The sequence below is a fragment of the Triturus cristatus genome, chromosome 11 (assembly GCF_964204655.1).
Source record: "Triturus cristatus chromosome 11, aTriCri1.1, whole genome shotgun sequence".
Taxonomy (NCBI): Eukaryota; Metazoa; Chordata; class Amphibia; order Caudata; family Salamandridae; genus Triturus; species Triturus cristatus.
The window spans coordinates 970,935,937-970,962,586 of NC_140594.1; the positions used below are offsets into that span (position 1 = coordinate 970,935,937).

General features: G+C 42.6%; 1 protein-coding gene and 1 pseudogene across 5 annotated transcripts in view; both read right to left on the reverse strand.

Moving 5' to 3' along the window:
• Positions 1-26,650, reverse strand: part of LOC146785765 (phospholipid scramblase 1-like) — a 935,365-nt gene that overhangs the window by 307,106 nt on the left and 601,609 nt on the right. The gene's annotated exons all lie outside the window — the stretch shown is intronic.
• LOC146785766 (sorcin pseudogene) lies at positions 171-1,038 on the reverse strand (annotated as a pseudogene).

Genomic DNA, 26,650 nt, shown 5'->3' on the forward strand with positions numbered 1-26,650 from the left:
ACTTGAATTTCTTCGAGAGGCTTCGAGAGGCTTTAATATGTGAAAATATGGCTCAATGGGTTACAAAAATACAGAACACGCTACACAAGGAGTAATAACTACAAAATATGAAAAATAAACTTGAGGTAATTATGAAAGAATATCGACCCAAGGAATGAAGGTCACATGACAAGGGACATTAGGAATTTACATATGAAAACCCCATTTGATATTTATTTTATAAAATTTAAGGAATATATTGTACACGTAGCACTGAAATCTTGATAAAATGCCTAACGTGAAGCAGCAAGTTTTCACAATTTGGAAATAATTTCCTAGAATCTAGACGTAATCTGGAATGTGATGCATGCTCATCCACACCATCGTCCGACGTTAGATACTCATAACACACAGTATGAAATCATCATATGAAAAATTCACTACTCCTTGTTGGGCTTGATAACGTCTTCGAAAAGTTTCAGTGAGAGATCGGAGTTTGACAAAGCAGGCAACGTAATCATCAAATGTAATCCTTCCATTGTTACTGTATCTTTTTGCAATTGCATTAAATGCTTGAGGACTCAATCTAAATCTCATGCTTTCAAGGGCTCTCTGAAGCTCCGGAAAGTCTACTGTTCCACTTCTGTCGGCATCAAATGCCATGAAATTCTGCCTCCAAACATTTAATGCCACCCAAAGTTCCTTAAATTCATTAAAGCCCATTTTGCCAGACATATCTCTATCCAGCATTGAGATCATGAGTCTGCACGTCTCCAAATTAAAGGGTTTGTAGGAACCAGAAATGCCGGACTGAGTCAGGCACCTTTGCAGCTCATCCGCATCTATTTGTCCATCCTGACCAGAGACAGCAGCAAAATATTGATACATGGGATCTTGAGGTTGACCGTATGCAGGTCCTCCCGGAGCACCACCATACTGCTGGGGTGCCTGCTGCTGTTGGTAGTAACCTCCGCCGGGATAGGCCATGCTGAGTAATGGTTGAGGAGCGGGTCGGGGAGTTAAAAGTACAGCAACTGTAGAGTGACGACTAGTAAGGAAGGCACTCTTCGAGAGGCAAATTCCAATATAAATAATATTGAATACAAGACACCTGGAGAATTGTGCTCTTTGGATCCTGTCAATGTATGCAGATACTTCAATCATAGATTTGAAACTATGATGTCTTTCATCTGCAATAAAAAGAATGCTCCTCTTGGAGAAGTTGTGGATTTCTTTTGGCGAAAGGAGTATCAAGCAAGAGGTGCTCCTCACATACATATGTTGCTATGGGTCAATGATGCCCCCAAATTTGGAACAGATTCAGATGAAAGTGTTTTGTCTTTCATTAAAGATTATGCTACATGTGCTGTACCAAATAGCAGAGAAGACAAAAACTTAAAAGAACAAGTCTTACGATTTCAAAGCCATAGATGTGGAAAATACTGTAGACGAAAGCACAAGTCAAAGGATAAGTTCTATACCAAATGTAGTTTTGGATTTCCACGTCCTATATTAGCCAAAGGAAGAGTGAACAGTTTCATGTCAGCTGTACAACATACCATCACAAGAAAGTCTCCGAAAAACACCTACAACTTAAGAAGGAGTGAAGAATCGAAATACATAAATGACTACAACCCAGTTATTTTATCCATGTGGAACGCTAACATGGATATTCAGTATGTTGCGGACAATTCTATTGCTGTTTCTCGATATGTAACGTCTTACATTACTAAATCAGAAAAGACTGAATTGAAAGAAATGTGGGAAGAGATTTCTCACGAGAAGAGTCTAAGTAAGAAATTATACAGTTTCAGTTTGAAAATGTTATCGCATCGTGAAATTGGAGCATATGAATGTTCAGATGGTTTATCATCTGCAAGTCTATATTCCAAAAGTAGAAGAATCATTTGGGTGAGTCTAGGTCTTGCAGGAATGCGAAATCGGGTACTGAACTCTGTTCAAGAAATTGAATATTTAGCAGAAAATGACCCTGAAAGTACAGATATTTTGAAAACCAATATGTTGGACACATACTATCCAAAGAGAAGTCATCATCTTGAGAACATGTGTCTCTATGAAGTGTTGCAAAACTACACTTTTAAATAGAATATTACAGAGAACATCAACGATGGAAAATATGGAGTGATTGGTTCTGAAGGATGTCTGGTGAAACAAAGGAAAGGAAATTTAATTAATCACAGAAAACTGAGTTGCGACACTGCTGACAAAAGGGAATTTTACTATTTAGTCCTTTTGCAAATGTTCAAACCATGGCATTCTGAACTGGAATTACTTGGAGATTTTCCCAGCTATGAAGATTCATTTAATGCTTGTAAAGATAGCATACAATGCAGTGCTTTCACAAATTATGTGAAAATGTTGAATGATGAAATTGATCAAGAAGCTACAATTGCAGCTGAGATTGCTAGAGACAGTTCTCAAGATAGTCAAAGTTCTGCTGCACTGAGTCAAGATCCACTTGGACAAACAATTGTTGAAAATGAAGCAGCGATTGCCATGAATGAGGTGGAAACAGCAATGTATCAAGCACAAGAAGATGCAATACAGTTAGGAAACTTGGAAGAGCAACTAAATGTTGAACAGAAACAAATATATCAGCAAGTGAAAGAGCAGATTGACCATGGATTACTTCATGAAAAGAAAGACTGCTCATGTACATCATTTCAACCTATCCGAATGTATGTGAGTGGTGAAGCTGGAACAGGAAAGAGTTTCTTAATTAAAGTAATTACAAGTTATCTGCAAAAAACAACTGAGTCACATTTGTATTGTGTTGTCACTGCTCCAACTGGGTTGGCAGCACATAACATTAAAGGAATTACTTTACATCGTTTACTAATGCTGCCAGTAGAGCATGAGAACAAATTGGAATACCACAATCTATCTGGAGAAGCTTGTTGTGAAGTTTCAAGAGTGCTGAAGAAAATGAAACTTCTCATTATTGATGAGGTGAGCATGGTTTCAAACTTGATGCTTGCCTTTGTGCATTTAAGAATGCAGCAAATTCTTAAAATAGAGTATGACGTGTTATTTGGAGGAAAACACATAATAGTTTTTGGGGATCTACTGCAACTGGCACCGGTAAAAGGACAACCAGTATTTAAAACACTTGCCCATGAAGATACTAGAAAGTCTCTTGCCAGTGTTGGTAATGTGAACATTTGGAGTAATTTTGAATACAAAGAACTGACAAAAAATATGCAACAGGCAAATGATGCTGAATATGGAAGTATTCTTCAAGATATAAGAATTGGAATTCTTTCAAAAAAAGGGAAAGAAGCTTTGGAGAGTCGATTACTTTGCAATGTCTTGACAAATGAAAATGTAGTTGCTGCAAAAGTGTACGTGGAAATTGCTAAAAATAAGTCAGTGATTTGCTTAATGCCAACACTGCGTGAGTGTTCAATGTTCAACGAAGAATTATTAAAATTGGAAAATGAAGAAATTGTCAAAATGGAAGCCATCGATAAAATACTACATGAAGGAATCACTATTATTTTAACGGGTAAGTTGAGATCAAAACTAGATTGTTTAGAAAAAAAAATATCTAAAACTGCTGGTTTGGAAAAGACACTGGGGCAGATTTATGAGGGACTTGCGCCCCTTTTACGCCGCCGTTGTGTCACTTTTGTGACGCAGCGGCAGCGTAAACCCTGCGCCATGTTGCGCCCCATTTACATCGTGACGCATCTCTGGAGATGTGTCACGGTGTAAAGCCCTGTGCCACATGAAACCTGCGTCAGGTTTCATGTGGGCGTTTCTACTCGGGGGGGGGTGTTCCGTCGCAGGAACGTCCCTGAAAAGTGACTCAGTGACATCTATAAGATGTCACTGAGTCACTTTCCCAACGCTGATGCGTCAAAACCCTGCGCCTGCTTGAAGCAGGCGAAAGGCTTGATGCACCATGTTAGGGATAGGGTAGGTTGGAACAATGCTGGAGTTGCGTCGTGCTTGCGACTCAACTTCAGCACTGCGCCAACCTTACGCCGGCAGATGCGTCAAGTATCTGCTTGTCCTTGCGCCACGATGCACCGCATTGTAAATGCGGCGCATCTGTGGTGGCGCAAGGGCAAACTTGCGTGACGCATCTTCCCTGGCGCATCCATGCTGATTTGCAGGGAACATAAATCTGCCTCACTGTATGTGTGTGTAAACTGTCGGGTAATTTTAAGGCGGGATTTGGATGTAGAGAAAGGTTTAGTTAATGGTGCAATGGGCAAAGTGGTGGATTTTGTGAATTATCAGAAAAAAGAAGGAATTTAATTTTTAAAAATTAAATTTGATCAGATTGATGAAGTTAAAGAAATTGGTCGTTGTTCAGTTCGTTTTGTGCTTGTTAAAGATTTATATGTCCGTAGGAAACAATTTCCATTTTCTCTGGCATATGCAGTGACTATTCATAAATCTCAAGGATTAAGTGTAGACAGTGCATTGGTGAACATTGAATCTGCTGTATTTAAAGAGGGTATGGCATATGTAGCTTTATCGCGAGTCAAAACATTATCTGGTTTGTTTTTGATTGATTTTGATGAGACAAAGGTTACTTCAGATGCAAACTGTGTAAAAGAGTATAATAGGTTAAGAAGGGTGTATGCTCCAAATTTAGGTCAATATCCTGTATTTGAAAAGCATGTGGTTGGTCGAAAAAGAAGGTTAGAGAATATCTGTTCTGAAGGTATCAAGAAAAGACAAGAACAAGATAATGTTGTGATTGCAGGTAAAAAGATATTGGACGCTCTTGAAGAGATTGTTGGTTATCAGTTTGAAAATAGTTCTGGTGTCAACTGCTATGCTAATGTAGTGGTCAATGTTGTTTTTTATCTTGAAGATTTGCAAGAGCAAATTATGGAGAATCGGCAAAAAAGATAGAGGAGAAAGTAACTTTGTGTGTACTTTTGCTCAACTTGTGAAGGATCTCTAAGAGCTTGGAAAAGAACTTCCCTTCTGCAGAAGTCTCAGGGACAACAGACTTCAACCACCAGCTCCCCAGAGTTCTTTGGAAGTGCCTGCTGCTGTTTTGGGGCCTTCTGAGGGACTGCGTGTCGCAAGGAGCTGGAAGAGCGACTCACGGAGAAGAAGCGCGTTGCTGTTGCAGCCGCTGCCATCACATCACTGAACAAGGGTGTCGCCGCTGTAGCTGATGCATTGTACCGCATCACGAGAAGCGCCCCGCAACACCGAAGAAGCGTGTCGCCGTCGCAGCCATCATAGCTGACGCATTACACCGCATCAAGAGAAGAGTCTCACATCGTGGAAGAAGCGTGTCGCCGTCGCAGCAGTTGCCGTCGCATCTTGGATGACGCCGCTGTAGCTGTCGCATTGCACCGCATCAAGAAAAGCACCTCGCATCCACGGAGAAGCATGCTGCTGTCGGAACTGCTGCAGTTATCGCATCGAGTGGAAGCGTCTTCCAACGTCGGAGAAGAGTGTCGCCGCCAAAGCCGTCACTGAAGAAGGGTGCCGCCGCTGCAGCTGACGCATCGAGTCAAGTCTTCTCGCACCATCGGAGATGCGAGCAGAACCAGGAAGATCTTCACATCTTTATTTCTTTGCACCAAACGTTCATCGCATCAACATCATTGCAACACTTCCATTACCCAGCGTGTCGCATCTAAAGGTACATTGACTTAAAGTGTCGCATTTAAGAACTAAAGAGACTTAAGCTAACTACTACAATTTTTAAGTAACAGTATTGTGGATGTTTGTCATTTATGGTCTTGCGGTAAATCTATATATAGAATACTTATTTTTGATATAAAACTTGTGTGGTGTCCATCTGTAGTGTTGTCACTTGATTACTTTATGTATTCACAAATGCTTTACACACTGCCTCTGAGATAAGCCTGACTGCTTGTGCCAAGCTACCAAGGGGGTGAGCAGGGGTTACTTTAGGAGTGTACCCTTTTACCCTGACTAGAGGAGAGGGTCCCTATTTGTCACAAGTGCATACCTGTGCCGACTAGAGACCCCCAAGTCTAACTATAGATCTATATATATATATATGAACAAACCATAGGTTTCACACATGTTATAGTTAGCTGGACATTTTACTCATAAAAAAACAATGAAATTCCCCCGTTATAGTTAGTGCAGGCAACTATAACTCACGCAACCGCAATCCTCTGCTGATGCTAATACTGTATTTAGACACTTATTTGCCCATGTCTTCTTCCATTAAATTTTAGCTATACATATATTACAAATATTTTTTTTTCATAAAGACACATATGTCATCAGCAGAGGATTGCGGTCGCGTGAGTTATAGTTGCCTGCACTAACTATAACGGGGGAATTTCCTTGGTTTTTTATGAGTAAAATGTCCAGCTAACTATAACATGTGTGAAACCTATGGTTTTTTCAGTGAATTTGCAAGGTTTTTTAAATGCTAATTCCTAACTATAACGTGTGTGAAACCTATGGTTTTTTCAGTGAATTTGTACATTTTTTTAAATGCTAAGTTACTTTACGCCGTTCGTGGCGTGCGCGCCCACTTAACGCATTTCGTTCCGTGCGCGCACGGTGCGCTTCGCGCACCGTGCGCGCACAGTGAGCACGCGGTGCGCTTCGCGCACCGCGCGCCCACTTTACGCAGTTAGTGCCGTGCACGCACGGTGGGCACGCTTCGCGCACCGTGCGCCCACTTTACGCAGTTAGTGCCGTGCACGCACGGTGGGCACGCTTCGCGCACCGTGCGCGCACAGTGAGCACGCGGTGCGCTTCGCGCACCGTGCGCCCACTTTACGCAGTTAGTGCCGTGCACGCACGGTGGGCACGCGGTGGATGGGCCATGTACGCACGATGCGCTTCGCGCACCGTCCGCTCACGGAGGACATATTATGCGCTTCGTTGTGAAAGGTAATCGAATAAATGTTCCATTTACTGCTATGCCATGCACAATAGGTGCCATACGGGCAAGTGTGGACACTGTTTTTTTGTTTATTAATTTTTACCGTACGCGTACGGTAAGCGTAATCGGCGTTTTTTCAAAAAAAATTAAAATTGAATTTTTGGCCTTGGGGGTTCTTTTGGGACACCTTGAACAAGGCTAGGTGGTTGGGAGCTGACTAACCTGCCCCTTTACATGTTTTCACCCTTTGTTTTTCCTCCCCCCCTCAGAGTGCGAGAGAGAAAATGGCGGCCGCCGCTTCCTGGTTTCGACCGATTCGAATGTTTACTAAGATCTAACAGCCAATCAGAATCGCGCTCGCGCACGGCACCATACGCGTACGGTAAGCTTACCGTAAGCGCACGGTAAGCGCACCGTAAGCTGCCACAGATATATATATTGATTTAAATGCTATTTTCTCAGGAACTACTGAACAGATTTACACCAGACCTACAAAAGGCACTTCCTTGAACTGTAGACTACCTCTCTGCCAAATTTCAAGTAACTCTGTTCAGCCGTTCGGGCTGTAGCTGTGTCTAAAGGTCCTATGGAAAAATGCATGGGAAAAACGCGTTTTGGGACCCCCCTTTTATCTCAGCCCCCGCTTGACGAATCCCCCCGAGACTTTCAGGGTAGGAGCGGAGCGTAGCGCCCCATTAGTTTTGAAAATTTCGCGAGGATTCGTCGACCGGCGCCAAAGTTATTCCAAATAGAATGTTGCGGTTTTCCTATGGAAACAGGGTCCTAACTATAACTACCTACTGGCGACCGCCAGTAGGTAATATATATATATATATATATATATATATATGCATATATATATATATATATATATATATATATACATATATATGCCAACAATTTTTCTCCGTTTAAAAAGAAAAGATAGGGTCGCACTCCAGCGAGTTGTAATAATCCTTAATTTTTATTCACAAATCCACAGGTTCCGAGATGCAAAAACCAACGCGTTTCGTCAGCGTCCGCTGACTTGCTCACGGTTAATTTACTGCTTTCAAATCAAGTTTTAAACAAAAAAACAGGAAATTGACACACCTTCCTTTCCTGTCATGTGCGGGGCGGTTTAGAGTTCCCCGGGTTTCTGGGAGATGTAGTCCCATTCATTAACTCATGTTTGCTTATGTGTTCATATGGATTTTTTAACGAAAGGCTAAATGTCACAAATAAAGCTGAATGCAATGCCATTAAGGATCAAAAATGAAACAAATTTCATGGTTTAAAACCAAAACCAAGTGTTGTCAATTTCAACATTGCATCGTAAAAAAGAACCCTCTAGTGGGTCGACATTGCTGTATTGTCAATTTCAAAACCACATTATAAATGAATACCCTCTAGTGGGTTGACATTGCAGTGTGTCCTCTGGTGGGCCTACATCTTGAAGACAGTGCTATAAATTTAGAAGATCATATTCATAGTGAATTACAGAACTTATTTACACAGTGTAACCATATTGTTCAAATATGTAGCCGTGTTAATGAAAAAAGTCAATATATTTGTGTTACTGTCTAAAGATGTATATATAGTTCTTCCGACTGGTTCAGACCAAACGGTGTCATGCTTCTAAAGTTAATAATATGTCGTGATTCCTTTTGCCTCAATAATCTCTCCCGATTTCCTCCTCGTGTATTGATTGGTACAGTTTCAATTCCGTAAAACTTTAAGGACTTCCAATTGCTGTTGTGGTGTGTCTCCATGTGCCTTGCTCCCGCGTTATTTTTGTCCTTGTTTTTGGTGGCCCTCGTGTGTTCCAAAATTCTTTTCTTTAGCTCACAAATGGTACTTCCCACATATTTTAATTTGCAGGGACATTCAATGATGTAAACCGTGTATTGGCTCTTACACGATATTAATTGTTTGATTTTCCAAGTTTTTTTGTTTGCCATTGTGATCTCACTTGAGGGTTTAGCAATTTGGCACACCTTACAATTTTGACACTTAATGAAGCCAGTCTTCTTTAGCCATGTTGTTTGTGCTTTGTTCGATTTAAAATGACTGTGCACCAATCTGTCTTTTAGGTTTGGAGCTCTTCTGTAAGTTATTACAGGGTGAGGTCCCATTATTTTTCCCACAGTCCCATCCAGTTGTAGTATTTTCCAATTTTTTTTAATCACATTCACGATTTCTTTAGATTCCAAAGTGTAATCCAAGATTAATCTTATTGGTTCATCCTTGGTCTCTGACTCTTTAGTTTGTGTCAAACACTCTTCCCGGGTTTTCTGATTAGCTCTGTTCCAACACTGTTTCACAGTGTTTTTATTGTATTTTCTCTTAAGGAATCTGTTGATTGTGCCTGCACTTTGTTTCTTCCATTCCTCTTCCTCACTGCACAGTCTACGAAGTCGGAGAAATTCTCCGTATGGTATGCTTGACACTAGGGAGGGTTGGTGGAAGCTCGTTGCTTCAAGGGTGGCGTTTGTTGCTGTACTTTTGCGGAACAATGTTGATTCCAAACGGCCATTTTTCACATATATTGTGGCATCCAAGAAGTTGATCTTATTCTTATTAGTTTCATATGTGAATTTCAAACTCGCGACACTGTTATTGAGAATTTCAAAATATTCACTGAATTCCTTCTCATTTCCGTTCCAAATTATCAATAGATCATCAATAAATCTTGCCCATTTGATAATTTTGTTTGTGTGTCGTTCATGTTGTTTGTTCCAGGCCACCTCTCGCTCCCACCAGCCCATTACTAGGCAAGCATAGCTTGGGCTAAAAGAAAAACCCATAGCCGCCCCATTCTTTTGACGATAGAGGTCATCTCCAAAGAGAAAGATGTTGCAAGTGAGGCAGGACAGAATCATATCACATAACATATTGTTATGGTCTTTAAAATGAATATTTCTTTCTTGTAGGAAGAATTTGATGGCTTTCAACCCTAAATCATTATCGATGTTCGTGTACAAAGCAATTACGTCCATTGTTATTAACAAAAAATTGTTTTGCCAGGTCACATCACGCAGATTATTTAGGAGATCAGTAGTATCTCGGATGTAAGATTCTAATTTCACTACATGTGGGATTAAAAAATGGTCGATGTAATTGGCCATGGGTTCAAAAAGGGACCCTTTCGCTGACAAAATATTGGTCTGCCTGGTGGTGTCTTACAGTCTTTGTGTATTTTCGGGAGAAAATACATTGTCGCAAGTTTAGGGAAATCCACAGATAGATATTTTCGTTCTTCTTCATCTATCAAGTGTTTTGCTGTCCACATATTTAGATTGTTTTCCATTTCCAACTGATATGACATGGTGGGGTTTGTACTTAATTTCTCATAATATCTTTCATTTTGCAACTGGCGTTGTGCCTCAGTGATGTACAGTTGACGGTCCCATATGACCACGTTGCCCCCTTTGTCCGCCATCTTAATTTCGATTTCCTTATCATTGGCTAATTTATCCAAAGCCTCCTTTTCCGCTTTTGTCAAATTCTCCTTGTGGTTCACTTTATTGATTTTATATAAATCATGGATAACTGCCTCCTGAAATACATCAATTTTGTTGCCCGGTGGCAGCTGGGGGTAAAATTTGGATTTTGAGCGTTTGTTGCTGAGACTGGCCCCTAATTGTGGGATTGTTGACTGCAGGGGTATCTCCCCCCCTTCCTCCGCATTTAGGTTAAGTAGTGTGAGATAGTCATCAGCCTCTTTTGCCAATAAGGTTGACGTGGGGGTTTCCGCCATATGGCCAATCCTCGGTTTTTTCGGGTTTTCTAGAAAGTGTTTTGCTAATTTTATTTTGCGGACATACAGATAGAGATCAACTCTAGTTTGTGCTAGGTCCATTTGTTTGACTGGACAAAAATGTATTCCTCTTTTTAAGAGTGAGATTTCCGGTTCTGATAGTTCCCTGTTTGAGAGGTTGACCACTTGAAGTTCATTGCTTATTGATCCGTTCGTTGCCTCATACTTCTTGTCTTTGTACCAATCCTTTCGCTTGAGGTGCTGGGTTCTTCTTCCCCTTCGTTGCGTCTTCTTTGGTACCAGGTTTTCCCCCCTTCCCCTTCCTCTGTTTTGTCTTTGGGGCATTTGGTTTTGTTCCCACTGTCGTTGTTGCAGAACTAGGCGCATGTCCCCTAAAAAAGTTGACCTCGCCCCTTCTGTTGTTAGCTCCTGCTCCTCTGTGCTTAAATCTGTAGAGGCTAGGGATGAGAAACTGCTAGATGTTCCCGCTGAGGCTGCCATTCCTTGCTGTTTAAAAGGATCAAATTTCCGTGCAAACGTGAATATTCTCCCCTGAGCGTAATCATTTGCATCACGGATAAATTTGTTGTGTTTTCTTTGACGGACCACATCCTCATGTTTGTTTATTTGGGTTTTAAGTCATCCTTGAATTTTTGCATTTCCGGGTTGAGTTTTGCACTCTCTAGATCTTTTTCCACTTCTTTTAGTTGGTCTTTGATTTTATTAAGGGCAATCTCAATGTGTTTGACCAGTATTTTGATTAATCCGAGAGATGAATTAAGAGTATGTTCTCCCCACTCTTGTAACAGATCATTTGTAGAGTCTTGATGGTTAGGCATCAGCATAATTCTCAATCCTCTGGGGACTCTTCCCACTTCTAAATATTTCTGCAAAGTTACCAGTTCCCAAAATTTGTTTATTTCCTTTTTGCTGAGCCTTTCCCATAATCTTATTTTGCTTTTTATATCAGTTTTGTCTGGTATATTCGGTTTTTTGTGGAATCCTGCTGCACAGTGCCTTTGTCAAACATGGTCGATATCTGTTCCAGTCTTTTGGCCTCACGTTTATCCATACTGCGTCTCTACTGTGGATTTGTTTTTATGGGTTAAAGTGATTCTCGCTGTTGGGACTACTTTGTAGCAAAGCGATCTAAAATAATTCAAATATGGCATAATGCATTATGCCCTAATCCGCTTTTCAAATTAAAGGCTTTCTCTTGTGAAAACCCCATGTGGCCCCTTCCTTCTGCTTCGCTGGAGGTTTCTGTGCATATATATATATATATATATATATATATATATATATATATATATATATATACACAAACTAAAAGAGCGCGAAGACAGACTTGTAGTTTTCTCATAAATGCGAAAGCATACTAGTACATATATTTGTAATCCATTCAATAATTGGTGGGTAATCATGTAAATAGTATTATGCGACAATAAAGATAAAAAGTCAATCTTACGATGTCACAAATATAATTAAAACCTCAAACAGTTGCAGTTTTATGGTCACAGTTCAATAAACAAGGACCAAAGGCACACAATTGAAAATAGAGTCCTGCCCCGTGGGCTACCTCATTTTTAGCGTCATGATTGAGTTGTCACCTGCTTGTTCAAAAACATATCGATTTGAAACTCCATCAATGATGAATAAATAAATAGTGACATCCTACAAATTATTATGTAGAAAAACCTTAAAAGCCGATAAACACAATAGAACAAAGCCAATCCTGCCCAAGTGGGCTTACCCAATATTGTCAGATGAAACCTTATATTCAACTTGTATGTTCACATTATTATTAGAAACAATTAGTTCAATGTTCTTAATTCATAAAGAAACTGTCTGCCTATAAAGTGCACGTGCTGTAATTTAAATAGTTAAAAATAAACAGGAAAGGGGAAGTAGGAAAGCAGCATTATAGACCTCAGTTACAATGTGTATTGAAATTTTTCTCCATATTGAGTCCCTTGGGAATCTTGGTATTGAGCTTGATAATGTAGTTTGATTCAAGCCTTCTCAGTTTCTTTTCACGATCACCACCTCTTAAATTACAAAATACGAGAGGCCCTTGACATCCTTACCATGGTGTTGCTCAAAATGTCTGGCTACGGGGTAAGTTTTATCCCCATTTTAATAGCTATCAAATGTTTCAAAACACGTTTATGGACTGGGAGAATAGTGCTACGCACGTACCTCAGGCCACAAGGGCACTGGAGTACGTTCTGCAAAGTTGGCTGGAGGTTTCACTGGTGTCTGCGCAAGCAGTTTGTTTTTTCGCCGAGGTATCGGATTGCTCCAGCCCACCTCTTTAAGCACTGGCCAAGCAAGGGACACTGTCACTAGACAGCTTGTGATTTCACAAGGTGGCTGGGTTCATTAAAGTCAGCCCATTACCCGATTGAGCTGTGCCACGGAGGCTGGAACGTTTGTGGGGACTCGAGGAGGCCGGAGGAAATTATTAACACAAAAGACAGCGCGCCCTGTTCTGCAGCACATCATTTCCACATGGATTTTATTTCTTCAAGTTTCCCCTCGTACCATCGGCCCAGAGAAGATGCATGCTGGGAGCTGTAGGACTTACCGTATTGCAGCAGGTGAACGAGCACATGACAGGGGAGGTGTGGCCTTCCAATTGAGAGGACTGCAGACTGATTCAAAAACTGAGGCATGGGGCTGTTTTCAGTGTGGCGGCGGCATCTGAGGAAGATGATTCTGTCAAAATGCATTATGCCCTAATCCGCTTTTCAAATTAAAGGCTTTCTCTTGTGAAAACCCCATGTGGCCCCTTCCTTCTGCTTCGCTGGAGGTTTCTGTGCATATTTTCGCGTCAACCAGAGACGCGTTAAGGGGCACCGTTCTGCAAAGTTGGCTGGAGGTTTCACTGGTGTCTGCGCAAGCAGTTTGTTTTTTCGCCGAGGTATCGGATTGCTCCAGCCCACCTCTTTAGGCACTGGCCAGGCAAGGGACACTGTCACTAGACAGCTTGTGATTTCACAAGGTGGCTGGGTTCATTGAAGTCAGCCCATTACCCGATTGAGCTGTGCCACGGAGGCTGGAACGTTTGTGGGGACTCGAGGAGGCCGGAGGAAATTATTAACACAAAAGACAGCACGCCCTGTTCTGCAGCACATCATTTCCACATGGATTTTATTTCTTCAAGTTTCCCCTCGTACCATCGGCCCAGAGAAGATGCATGCTGGGAGCTGTAGGACTTACCGTAATGCAGCAGGTGAACGAGCACATGACAGGGGAGGTGTGGCCTTCCAATTAAGAGGACTGCAGACTGATTCAAAAACTGAGGCGTGGGGCTGTTTTCAGTGTGGCGGCGGCATCTGAGGAAGACGATTCTGTCGAAATGCATTATGCCCAAATCCGCTTTTCAAATTAAAGGCTTTCTCTTGTGAAAACCCCATGTGGCCCCTTCCTTCTGCTTCGCTGGAGGTTTCTGTGCATATTTTCGCGTCAACCAGAGACGCGTTAAGGGGCACCGTTCTGCAAAGTTGGCTGGAGGTTTCACTGGTGTCTGCGCAAGCAGTTTGTTTTTTCGCCGAGGTATCGGATTGCTCCAGCCCACCTCTTTAAGCACTGGCCAAGCAAGGGACACTGTCACTAGACAGCTTGTGATTTCACAAGGTGGCTGGGTTCATTGAAGTCAGCCCATTACCCGATTGAGCTGTGCCACAGAGTCTGGAACGTTTGTGGGGACTCGAGGAGGCCGGAGGAAATTATTAACACAAAAGACAGCGCGCCCTGTTCTGCAGCACATCATTTCCACATGGATTTTATTTCTTCAAGTTTCCCCTCGTACCATCGGCCCAGAGAAGATGCATGCTGGGAGCTGTAGGACTTACCGTAATGCAGCAGGTGAACGAGCACATGACAGGGGAGGTGTGGCCTTCCAATTAAGAGGACTGCAGACTGATTCAAAAACTGAGGCGTGGGGCTGTTTTCAGTGTGGCGGCGGCATCTGAGGAAGACGATTCTGTCGAAATGCATTATGCCCTAATCCGCTTTTCAAATTAAAGGCTTTCTCTTGTGAAAACCCCATGTGGCCCCTTCCTTCTGCTTCGCTGGAGGTTTCTGTGCATATTTTCGCGTCAACCAGAGACGCGTTAAGGGGCACCGTTCTGCAAAGTTGGCTGGAGGTTTCACTGGTGTCTGCGCAAGCAGTTTGTTTTTTCGCCGAGGTATCGGATTGCTCCAGCCCACCTCTTTAAGCACTGGCCAAGCAAGGGACACTGTCACTAGACAGCTTGTGATTTCACAAGGTGGCTGGGTTCATTGAAGTCAGCCCATTACCCGATTGAGCTGTGCCACGGAGGCTGGAACGTTTGTGGGGACTCGAGGAGGCCGGAGAAAATTATTAACACAAAAGACAGCGCGCCCTGTTCTGCAGCACATCATTTCCACATGGATTTTATTTCTTCAAGTTTCCCCTCATACCATCGGCCCAGAGAAGATGCATGCTGGGAGCTGTAGGACTTACCGTAATGCAGCAGATGAACGAGCACATGACAGGGGAGGTGTGGCCTTCCAATTAAGAGGACTGCAGACTGATTCAAAAACTGAGGCGTGGGGCTGTTTTCAGTGTGGCGGTGGCATCTGAGGAAGACGATTCTGTCGAAATGCATTATGCCCAAATCCGCTTTTCAAATTAAAGGCTTTCTCTTGTGAAAACCCCATGTGGCCCCTTCCTTCTGCTTCGCTGGAGGTTTCTGTGCATATATATATATATATATATATATATATATATATATATATATATATATATATATATATATATATATATATACATATATATATATATATATACATATATATATATATATACACAAACTAAAAGAGCACGAAGACAGACTTGTAGTTTTCTCATTAATGCGAAAGCATACTAGTACATATATTTGTAATCCATTCAATAATTGGTGGGTAATCATGTAAATAGTATTATGCGACGATAAAGATAAAAAGTCAATCTTAAGATGTCACAAATATAATTAAAACCTCAAACAGGTGCAGTTTTATGGTCACAGTTCAATAAACAAGGACCAAAGGCACACAATTGAAAATAGAGTCCTGCCCCGTGGGCTACCTCATTTTTAGCGTCATGATTGAGTTGTCACCTGCTTGTTCAAAAACATATCAATTTGAAACTCCATCAATGATGAATAAATAAATAGTGACATCCTACAAATTATTATGTAGAAAAACCTTAAAAGCCGATAAACACAATAGATCAAAGCCAATCCTGCCCATGTGGGCTTACCCAATATTGTCAGATGAAACCTTATATTCAACTTGTATGTTCACATTATTATTAGAAACAATTAGTTCAATGTTCTTAATTCATAAAGAAACTGTCTGCCTATAAAGTGCACGTGCTGTAATTTAAATAGTTAAAAATAAACAGGAAAGGGGAAGTAGGAAAGCAGCATTATAGACCTCAGTTACAATGTGTATTGAAATTTTTCTCCATATTGAGTCCCTTGGGAATCTTGGTATTGAGCTTGATAATGTAGTTTGATTCAAGCCTTCTCAGTTTCTTTTCACGATCACCACCTCTTAAATTACAAAATACGAGAGGCCCTTGACATCCTTACCATGGTGTTGCTCAAAATATCTGGCTACGGGGTAAGTTTTATCCCCATTTTAATAGCTATCAAATGTTGCAAAACACGTTTATGGACTGGGAGAATAGTGCTATGCACGTACCTCAGGCCACAAGGGCACTGGAGTACGTAGACAGCGAAATCCGTCTTACAGGAAAATTGTTCTTTGATCTTTTGCTCGTAGTTAAATAGACCAGGAGCATAGCTAGAAGTGTTCTTCCCATGAGTGCAAGCTTTTCACTTTGTGCATTTTATAAAACCGTCCTTTCTACTTAGCCATGTTGTAGTCGATGTTTTACACAACATAGTGGGTAGCATGTTACTAACAAGTGTTTGCTTAAGGGACCTGGCCCTTCTGAAGGTAATCTGCGGCCTACGGTGGACAAATTTGCGCAAGTTGGGATCATTGTGAATAATATGCCAGTGTTTTGTAGGATGTTCCTTAGCCCACCCTGCTGGTTATTGTAGGTTGTAATCATTCTACATTAATTATCACTCTCTTTAGTTGCTATGTCTTTCTTTTTGCTGGTGCTAAAGAGTATTTCTTCCCTAGATTTTTTTCGGGCCTTCCAGATTGCTTCATTTATGCATTTCTGTGAGTATCCTCTTGAAGCAAATCATTTTCTTAGGCATAGAAGTTCTGCCTCCATATTAGGGGTGGACGGAATTTGCGTAGTCGCGCTACGCAAATCTCTGCGAAACGGTAAAAAATCTCTGCGAGCATGCAGAAATTCCGCAAACACGTGGAATTGCTTGTTCGCGATGCTTTTTCCTGTTCACGAACGCTGTTTGCGTGCTCAGGGGGAAATATCTTGCAAACATACATTTTGAGAATGCGAACAAGCAAAAAATTCCACAAAGCTGCGGAATGCAGAATTTTGGGCAACTCACCCAAATTCCACAAATTCCGCAAGCGGAATGGAATTTACCGCCCAGGCCTACTCCAGATCTTTGCTATTGCTACAGTTCCTCATGGGCCGAAGACATTCCCCATAGGGCATGCTTCTTAACAAGTTGTTAGGGTGAAAACTAGTTGCGTTGAGCAATGTGTTTCCATCCGTGGGCTTACAATAGAGTTTGGCCTCTAGTTTGCCATTTTGTACAAACACTGTTAAATCAAGAAAGTTTACCTCAGTCGAACTGATGGTGCTCGTGGGTTTCAAATTCAAATCATTAGTCTAAAGCTTTTTTACAAAGTCATTAGCACTTTTTTCAGTGCCTTTCCACACGATAAATTAATTGTCGATATAACGGCTCCAATGCATAACGTTATCCTGCCATTCCCTGTGCCACAGCAACTGGACCACCCGCTTCTCGCACCAGCCCATATGCAAATTAGCATAGCTGGGGGCGAAGCAGGAGCCCATCGATGTCCCGCACACTTGATGGAACAGTTCTCCATTAAACAAGAAAAAATTATTCTCAAGGCAAATAGTAATCATGGTTAACAGCATTTGTGTGTGGCGGCATAGTTTCACAGGACGGCTGCCTAGATAGTATTTTATGTCTTTCAAACCATCCTTATGTCAAATGCTCATATAGAAAGTTGTGGCATCAATGGTCATCAATAAAAAGTCTGTCTCCCATGGCACATCCTAAACCTTACGTAAAAAATCCCCAGTATCTTGGATAAACAATGGAAGTTTACTGACCAATGGACAAAGAAATGAATCGACATACTTTGAAGTATTCTCTAGGGCACTACCGATGGCCGAGATAATAGGACGCCCAGGAGGATTCTCTATATCTTCATGAATTTTTGGAATCAGGTATAGTACAGAAATAGTGGGATTACTGATTTTCAAAAAGGACATTTCTTCATTACTGATTAGTCCTTGCCTTTACCAATTCAGAAGTGAATCATTGTATGTGTGGTGACTCTTAATCATTACATCTTCCTTTACCCTTACATAGATAACTCTATTGTTAAGCTGTTTATATGCTTCAGCAAGATATTGTTGCCTGCCCCAGGGAACCACATTGCCACCTTTATCAGCATTATGAACAATACAGTTTTCATTAGAAGCTAGTTTTTCAACCAGAGTATAGTAGTCTTTAGCCTGTTGTGAGAAAGGTTTTTTCTTTACGTTTATTGTTTTACAGAGATTTTTAACTTCATTCACCACCAAATCAGTAAACACATCCACAAAGGCCCTAGCTGTCATAGGGGTGAATTTGGAAGTGGGTTTGAACTGTGTGAGTGCATCGCAGCTGATACTGATGCCTTCAGCGTGCGTCAAATCTACCGCGCTGTCAATCGTACTGGGCAGACCTTGTGTTATATTGATGCCTCCACTCAGATCGTCTTGCAGTTCCCTCATCGCCAACATTAAGTTCATATCATCCACTGCCAAATTACTTTGTTCACCCTGTGCTGTGTCTTGGGCTGGCTTGTCTGGTCATTTATGTGAAATGTTTTAACTTCAAAGTCCTGACGAACTTGAAAATATCCACTCTCATCTTGACATAGTCCATGTCGATTTTAGAACACTATGAGAGTCCTAGTTTCAAAATGCTTTTCTCTTTGTCAGACAGCTTAATATCTGTGAGGTTAAAAATTGCAGCTTCATTGTTACCATATATTGGCTGGATTTGGGCTTGGGCTTCTCGCCGACGGTTGCACAGTTTTGCGCCTCTTCCTCCTCTGCCTCTTGCTCTTGGTGGTCTGGTGTCTACTGGAGGCCGAGGGCAGAGATTGAAACATCTTTCTTCCCTTAAAAAATCAAATTCATCAATAACTTATGGTATTGGTGCTCCCCTTGGATTACTTGTCCCCTCTTCCAGATCAATATCAAGCTCAGAACTTTGTACACTACTTTGCTCTGATTGCTGTTGTTGCCCCATTTTGCCTACAGCATTCATCCATTGCCTTATGAGATTTTCAAACTTTTTTGGCAAATGTAAATATTTGGCCTCGATCATAGTTGATCTTATCACGCTGGAATTTCTGTGCCTTTTTCTCCTTAATAGATGTTTCTAATTTCATCAGTCGTTCTTTCATCTCTGCCATGAATTTGGTAATAGCCTCTTGTTGGAAATGGCCCTTTTTGCAGGGTCATCCCTAAACTTTTTGCCTTCCTCCTGTATTTTTTCTGACCTGTTTATTTTGGTTTTATGATTCTGGGCACTTTACCACTGCTGATCAGTGCTAAAGTGCATATACTCTCTCTTTGTATATATGACATGTGAATTGGTATATCCATGATTGGCTTATTTGGTTTACCTGTTAGTCCCTAGTAGCGTGGCCTGCGTGTGCCCAGGGCTGGTAAACCAAATGCTGCTGGTGGGCCTGCAGCGCTGGTTTGCGCCATCCACAGAAGCAGCTTGTAAAGTGTACCTCAGACCCACCACTGCAGAGTCTGTGTGCAGTCCAGAACTGCCAACTGCCATCTTGGCTGTGAAGTGCCCACACTTCCCAGCCCCTGAAACTTTCCTTGGCATCATATAAGTCACCCCTATGGTAGGATGCATTGTATGTGTAAGGTAGGACATGCCTTGGTATGTGTGGCATGTCCTGGTAGTGAATTACACCCTATTTTGTTGTTCACTACTGTAAGGCTACCTGTTCTCCAGAGGCCAAAATGGGCAGTTTGACTATTACATTCTATAGTCCTAACTGACCCAAGGAACATGGTAGAAAAACGAATTTAGTATGCCTGAGCTCAGCATATTAAAATATATCTTTTAGTAATGTTTATTTTTATATTCTGTGTTTGAAAATACCACTTTTAGAAAGTAGGTATTTTCTTGCCTAAGTCTTCCAGTGTGCTCTGCTGTTATGTGTATTGGCTGAATGGTTTTGGAGGGACAGGGCAGGCTAAGTCAGACCTGGGTTGAATAGAGAGATCTGCATTTGGAGTATGGGAAGGGATAGCTCCTTGACCTGAATAGGGCTGTGCCTGGCAAGGTGAATGCTGGCTCCACCTCCTACTGTGCGTCTGATGGCAGACCCCCTCTTTCTGAAAGGAAGGGTGCAGCCTGGTAAACAAAGTGCTCCAGGACTGAGCAGCACTGGATCTGGCTGGGTTCAGTGACTTGTAGCTTTTGAGAACAAAGACTTTTGGGGTATAAATATCTGTGCTGAAACCCCTAGAATTTGTATTGCTCCTGGACAACAAGACGAACCTCTGACCGGGTAACTGAAGGAATCTGCAGGAGGTGACTATCCTTGTGCTTGTGTGCTGTTTCTGGGATTAGCCTGCAGTGGTTATCATTGAACTTGGAAGAAGAGGAAAAAGGACTTTTGAGAGAACTTTTATTTTATCTTGCTAAAGCAATCACCAAAGGGCTAGAAGAGAGCTAGCCTCCTGTTGAAGTCTCAGGCACATCAGACTTCACCATCAGCCTCCTGTTTCCTCCCAGCGAGAATTTCTATCTGCAGGTGAGGCTCCTGTGAGTTCCAGGGCCTCTAGTTCTACTACAGAGAAGAGAGTGCTGAAATCGTCGCTAACGCCCGTTTGCGAGCCGCCACGGCTGAGAGCGCCCAGAAAATCATTGCGCTGCTGCCGCTGAGTGCTCGTCACCAAAAATCATCGCATCGCACGTTTGCGGGCTGACAAGTGCTTGCTAAACCCAAAGATTATCGCATCGTATGTTTGCGGGCTTCCAAGCGCTCGCTAACCAGTGATCGTCGCATCGAGATCATCACTTCACGACATTGTAGCGCGGACACTGGGCGTCCGCCATTTTCATCGCATCGCATCAGGATCGTCACTCCCTCGCGGATAACCATTTCTTCGAATCGCAACCGGATCGCACACACAACAGGATCGTTGCATCGTCTCCTCCCTCGCGGCAAGGAGTCATCGCATCAACGGCCTAGCGTGCAGAAGTTTGTTGCATCATCTCCGCACACTTCAGCAGATCGGCGCATCATCCTCCCTCGCGGCAAGGATTCAACGCATCGCCGGCCTCGCGTACAGAAAATCATCGCTACAGCTTCTTTGCGACATTTTGTTGGTTTTGCTACAGAATCCAGGTACTTTGTAAGTAAAAGGGTTGCAACTATTTTTGCAGCATTTTAAGAGTAATCCTATTTTACAGTATTGTGGCTTTTACAGTTATTGGTCTTGTGTTAAGTCTTTATATAAAGATACTTATTTTTTATAACTACTTGTGTGGTGTCCCTTTGTAGTGTTCCTCACTGTGTTACTGTGTATGGTCATAAATGCTTCACACATTGCCTCTGAGATAAGCCTAACTGCTCGTGCTACGGTACCACAGGGTTGAGCAGGGGTTATCAAAGGGTGTAGCCCTCTTACTCTGACTTAGGAAGAAGGGTCCCTACTTGGACAGTGGCCAGCCTTTACCAACTAGAGATCCCCATTTCTAACACCTCCTGATCAGCCTCATTGCCCAACATGTCCATAATCTGGTAAATGTCTTCCAGAATCTTCACGCGATCGATTCCTGCATATTTGATGAGAATTGCCAGCATTCTATTGGAGGATTCCCGGTTGTTGTCTGCCCATTCCCTGAGCATATTGGGATTTGGATCCTCGTAGGTGGGAGCTACTAGTATTCGGAGTCCTCTTGGGATCCTTTTTACCTCCAAATACCGTTGCAGAGATTTAGCTTCCCACCATTTAGACAGTTCAGAACACTTTAATTTTTTCAATCTCTTGAGTCGAACTGTTACATCCGCCGCTTTGGTACTGATGCCTGCCGTAACTGCTCTTTTATTTGCCGGCGCGCTGTCATTAAATATCGGCAGTGCTGCTTCCTCCCGCTCCCTGACTTCAGCAGCTGACATGATTTACACCAAATTTACTCGTAGAAAGCTCTACACGTAAAGAACCACCAGTGTCTACAGTTTCAAAATGATTGTGGTTTGATTGTTTGTCCCCTGGCTTTCCCTCTTCCCTGATCCATGTAAGCAAGCACTTACCTCAGCAGTTCCAGTGCACTCCTCGGGTCCTCCAACTCAGCGGGGTGCGTCGTTGTGCTTTCAGGCAGCCTCTCATCACTTTCCAGGTTGCGGTCCCGCTCTCCTGAATCATCAGATGGGGGGGGGGCGGTGGTCTGTACACACAGTCCACGTTTGTTTGAGAACACCCACCACCTCCAGAACAGAGGGCACATCGGTGTTGCAGACCTCCCAAGTCTTTACAAAAAATTCTTTAATGTCAGCTGGTAATGTTAGACGCATGTGACACGATTACATTCACAGTTGAAAATGGCGAAAAACTTTATTGAATTGTTAGTGAGAAAGCCTGCTTGGCAGACGAAATGCGTCTAACATTACCAGCTGGCATTAAAGAATTTTTCGTAAAGACACGGCGTCGACTTTCCCGTTTGGAAGTCTGTAGAATTTATTCGGACTGTGTTTGGGAGGTCTGCAACGCCGACGCGCCCTCTGTTCTGGAGGTGGTGTGTGTTCTCAAACAAACGTGGACCATACATATATATACTGGCGGTCGCCAGTAGGTAGTTATAGTTAGGACCTTGTTTCTATTCAAAAAGTGTTTTTTCTTTTCCCAATAACGTTGGTGCCGGTTGACGAATCATCACAAAATTTTCAAAACTTATGGCCCGCTCGGGTCAGCTCCTATCCTAAAAGTTTTGGGGTGATTAGCCAAGCGGGGAACGATGAAAAAGGGGGGTCCCAAAACGCGCTTTCTCCATTTTGTTTCCCTTAGGAAACTTTAGACACGCCTACAGCCCAAACTGCTGAATGGAATTACCCCAGATTTGGCAAAAATGTAGCCCTTGGTTCAGAAAGAGACCTTAAATTGTGTGAATCCGTTCAGTAGTTCCTGAGAAATTCAAAAAATAAGAATAAAAAAATCAATTTCCCATAGGAAATTTTATGCAAGGCTACAGCCAAAACTACTGAACGGATTTACCCCAAATTTGACAAAAAGGTACTGCTTGGCTCAGTAAGCGACCATATTAAAAATGGTGTAAATCCGTTCAGTAGTAAAAGTTTCGATATTTAGAGGCGCGGAGGATCCGTGGACCCGTACAGTGGATTCGCACACCCTCCCGACCACAAGCTTTATTCTAATTGGCTGTCAACACTCCAAACCAGGAAGTGTTGGCAGCCATCTTGTGACTCTGTAGAACCGAGTCAGAGGAAAACAGGGAAACCAAGGTGACAAAGAAGAAAAGAGGGCAGGGTAGAAACACCCTGACCCCCTAGGCCTGCCCAAGGGTTCCGACAAGGACTCCCAGGGCCAAAAAAGTGCCATTCTTTAAAGCAGAGCGGAATGCGCACTGGGTGAGCGGATCCGGGCGAAATCTTTTTTTTAAAAAAGAAACAAGAGCTCCTTGCTTGTTATTTTTAATCCCCGGTTGGGCCAGGTCCCGGGGGGGTATGTATAATGTAACGCAGGGGCCTGTGGGGGCCCCCGCAGTCCCGGGGACCACCACATCCCCGGGGCTCTATTTTTTTAAATAAAAAAAAATTGTGTGAGGGGGCTCCAGCCCCCCACATGACCCGGAGAACACCACCTCCCCGGGGCACTAACTGTTAAATTGCGGGGGTCCATTTTGGACCCCCAAGCCCCAGGGACCACCACCTACCTGGGGCTTTGGAAAAGATGTGAGGGGGCCGTGGGGCCCACCTGCTGGTGTCTTCGATGGCCCTGGGGACCGCCACCCCTCAGGGCCAGCTCCTGCAGTGTCCCGGGGTGCCCACCCCTGGGATACTGGTGTTTGCTATGGTAGGGAGGGAGCACGTCTCCTGCCCTACCGTAGTAAACTCTGGTTTAGATTTTGGAAGAGAGAGCAGGAAAACCTGCTCTCTCTTCCAAAATCCAAAGCAGAATTGCTTTTCCACACGGGGAGCTGCATGTTAGCAGCTCCCCATGTGGAAAAGCAATGCTGGCTCTCGCAGGACGCGGGAGCCGGCGGGACTGTGGGACATTGGGGCTCCCCCAACGGTCCCCTATAAAGTGCAGCGGCCCTGGGGTATGGGGTCCCCGGGGCAAATTTAAATTACTGGTAGGAGCCTTTTTTTTTTAATCGAAAAATTTTAAGTCGCGACTCTAGCGCGGCACTCAGCGCGGTCTCCTGGTGTGCATGCGGGGTGTGGGTGACTCCCAGCGCGGCCCTTTGGTGTGCACACGAGGTGTGCGTGACTCCCAGCATGGCCCCCTGGTGTGCACACGAGGGGTGCGCGACTCCCAGCGCGGCCCCCTGGTGTGCACGCAAGGGGTGCATGACTCCCAGTGCAGCCCCCTGGTGTGCATGCGAGGGGCGCATGACTCCCAGCGCAGCCCCCTGGTGTGCACGCTAGGGGTGCTCGACTCCCAGTGCAGTCCCCTGGAGTGCACGCGAGGGGTGCGCAACTCCGAATCACGCTGGGTGCGCGACTCCTAATACAAAAAATTAAGATTTTTTTCCTTAAAAAGCAATATTATATGTTAGCATCATGGGTGGCTCTAAAAAGAGCCCTTGTGTTTATTGGGAGGTTTTTGTAGCTACATGTAAGTGCCGATGCAGAGTCTGAAGTTGTCAAGAAAGACTCTGTTTCCCTCATCTGTGAAATGTACACCATCTCTCCTGTATTATATACCATCCATATTAAAACGCAGATTGTTGTTGTATATGGACCCCATACTATGGTCTCTGAGATAAGCAGAAACAGCTTTATTGAAATTTTTTCTAGCTTTCTCAATATGTGGACAAAATTGATTGGACCACTTCCATTTCTGTCTTTGGCATATGTTAGAGTAGACAAAGCAGTTTGGGGGAAAAGTAATATCAATTCTGCAAAGGTGTCCTTCATTAGCATTTCCAGACCTACTCCAGTCAATGTGCCTAGGTCATTGCCGCCACAGTGCACAATCATGAGATCAGGTGGTTGGAAGTGCATAAAGGATTTAACCAATGGCATCAATTGGTGCGACTTCAATCCTCTCTTTCCAATCCATTTAATATCTGCATTTTGTAAAGCTAGGTCTTTGTCAATATCTCTGCTTTCAGCATACCTTTTGCACCAGAAAACATAGCTGTGTGCAACAATCCACACTGAAAGCACCTTTAAGGGATCTCTGTAGGTAATCAGAAGATGTCTGTACCTGAGGTAGGCAGGTGGTAGAATGAAATCCATCTAACATGGTAGACAAGATGCTGTTTTTAAGAAAGTGGAGATTTGATTGGCTGTTTAAGAACACTCTACACTCTAATAATATAGGGTGCATTTTACTTTGTTTAGAAAGCATTTTTCTTATTGGTTATTTTGAAATGTTTGAAAGGTACAGCAGAAAGGATAAGGGCATGCTTTGCAAAGCCAACCACTCCTGCTGTTGTCATTTGCAACATTGTATGGTGAACTTGTGACCTGGCAGCTAAGTTGAATGTTGCATGACCTGTTGCTATGGAAACTGATATTAAGGATAAGGGGTGAAGATGTCAGTTGAAACGTATTATTCTCTGTAACCAATGGAAAATCGTTTTTCAATTTGAAAAACACTGGGAAGCAATGTCATTTGTGGGTTATGTGCATATGTACGGAAAATTAGAGGGAAAGTTTGCCATTACTGGTTTTATATTGGAGAGTGTGCTCATTTACATTCTCTGTGTGAAAAAGAAAATCCTGATTGAGTATGTGAGATTTTTCATTCAACAGATTTATTTAAAAGGTGAGTTATATTTTTAAGAGATTTATGTAATATAAATTTGACATTTTTATGAAACTTTGCTAGTTAAATTAATTTATTAAATGTACAGATATATAGTGGGATAATTTCTATTGCATTTGAACTGTGCTTAAAAAATAGTATGTGCACGAATATTTATATTCAATTTCAATTTCAAATAATCTTTATTCGGATATTAAAAAATAGCCATAAAAGATACATATTATACAGTTGGGCCTTCAGCTAATACATAGTATTTCATACATCAATAAATAATTCAAATTCATGATAAAACAGGCATATTAAAAACTAGCCATCGATGTCATCAATTAAGCGAAAAAACCTAGACAAAGGAGCTCCATTCGTTTCTGGATTTCAGTTTTTTCGTTTCTACTACTTGTAATTGGGGAACCTAATTAATCCTCTACCCTTGTCTTTCTCAGTTTAACTGCCAGACGCAGAAAGTGCACCATGCTGAATAATGTAAAAGGGTCGGTTGCAAGCTTAAGGAATAAAAGGGCCACTTTAGCCTGTTCTATATTTGCACGTTTGAGGATTGTTTTTAAAAACAGTGATCGTGGGTAGGCAAAGAAGGGACAAATTAAGACAAAATGGAGGGTATCTTGCGGAGATCTAAGATCGCAGCCGCAACATCCTTTTAAACTCACGTCATGTACAAAACCAGCTGGAACAGACAGGATATGGTGCAACAAGTCCAATCTGAATCTGGACATTAGGAATCTATCATGTCTATTATACATATTGGCAAGGTAGTATTCCATGCCCGGGTGGACTTTAATAAGCTGGTATGACCTTACTGTGCTTTTAATCCCTTCTGTTGCCTCTCTAGTCTTAGCCCAATGCTGCC